The sequence below is a fragment of the Canis lupus genome, chromosome 11 (genome assembly GCF_003254725.2).
Source record: "Canis lupus dingo isolate Sandy chromosome 11, ASM325472v2, whole genome shotgun sequence".
Taxonomy (NCBI): Eukaryota; Metazoa; Chordata; class Mammalia; order Carnivora; family Canidae; genus Canis; species Canis lupus.
The window spans coordinates 24,672,961-24,674,760 of NC_064253.1; positions in this window are offsets into that span (position 1 = coordinate 24,672,961).

Genomic DNA, 1,800 nt, shown 5'->3' on the forward strand with positions numbered 1-1,800 from the left:
GAAAGATCCTTGAGTCTATCTCCTCCAGAACCTTCCTTGACAGGAAACTTCAGCTCTTTGTAGGCTGATACAATATCTTTCCTTGGGAGTGATGAAAGACCCTGAGTGCTTCTACTCCGGAAAGCACAGATATTTTAGAATTATTTCAGGGACAAAATGTCTCTGTGATAACAAGATCCTTTCTCTCCCTCCAAACGTGGATCTGTGCAAATGATTAAAATGAGAGGCCCGCTATTTTCTGGCAATCTGTAAAGACTGCAGCAATATACCCCAGAGTATCCCCAGAGATAGAAGAGTAAGATTAAATAATTTGAAGATAATTTCTTCCATGAAAAGAATAATGCTGCCATCAAAATGAAAACCCTTGTAATAAAACCAAATTATGCTGAAACCCAGGGAGCGCTCTGCCTCTCTCTCCTGCCGTTTTAAGACAGCGCTCCTGCAAAAACCGGTGCTGGAATTGTCACCACAGGCCTCATACCAGCGGCCAAGGCTGAGAAAACGCAGATGCTCACCTGGTCTGGCCACACCGTCAGTTTTCTCCAAGGGGCAACAGAACCGGATCTAATATTAAGTACCAAGCTATTGAGCATAAAACAGGAAAACAGAGAGAGCATGGCTAACGCCAGGGATGTCAAAAGCAAGGTGTGTCAGGTCTCAGGGAAACCAGAACCACCAGTGGCAGAAGGGCAGCCACTGCTTTTGTCTCTCCAGTTGGGTCCAGTCTGGAGGGCTGAGGCTTTTCATTTTGTTTCGGGTCTAAACTGGGAGTGGGCTCAGAGCCAAATCTATGTGCGATTGAACCCCAACGGGCTGAGAGCAGAGAAAGGCAAGAGTTGGGGTGCGCAGGGGAAGGGGAGGGGCAGCCCACAGGGCGCCTCCAGGGTGGAGATCTGCCAGGACCAGGGAATCGAGCAAACCACCCAAGTCCCCTCCAGCGGCTAGCGTGAAAGGCATCGGGCAGAGAATGTCTTTATGTATCTACATAAAGAAGGTTGAGTTCCTGTTGTAGCACAGCACACCCAAAAGCCTGGGGGCATCTTTCCTTCTAATATTTAAGAGTATGTTTGAGACAGCTGGACTTAAAACACGGGACACACACTAGGCATTTTGGAAGCACTGAGCAGCTGGAAATGAAATGCAATGACTGACATCCAAGGACCAGCCTCTCAGGTAAAAAAGTAGATAGATACTACAGGCAGAGAAAACACATGGGAGTGTTTAGTGGATCCTAAAGCTGAGGCCCCAACATAGACGCCTGGCCTGCAGATCCAGGTTTGCGATAGAGCACCTCCTTCCCAGGTAGTGAGAGTAGCTCCAGAAAAATACCAATTTCATGATATTTAATGACTGACCTGGGCTCCGAGAGGTTTATTGGTCTTCACAACTAGCCGGAGAGCAGAGAGGAGAAATGCAGAGTGTGGCCTGAAGCTGCAGTACGACCAGGTGCCCAAAGTATCCAGTTCCAAAGAGAGGCTCTTTCTTCCTGCACCCCCAACGCACCCTCCCTACCCTGAGAGCACCTCTCCGGTGGGATGGCAGCAGGCTTCCAGGCACACCTGTCCTTCTCCCTCCTCCGACTTCCTGGGGTAGGACTTAGTTTTCTGAGGATGGCCAGAGCCCAGCACAGAGCTCACCATACAATGGGCACTCAAGGGAGGGTTTGGCAAGTGGTTAAACAATGAGTAACTCTCGTGGTCTAAGGCCTAAGGTCTGTGAGGTTAAAAGCAACTTGATAGGATGAGCACTGGGTGTTATGCTATATGTTAGCAAATCGAACTCCAATAAAAAGTATACAAA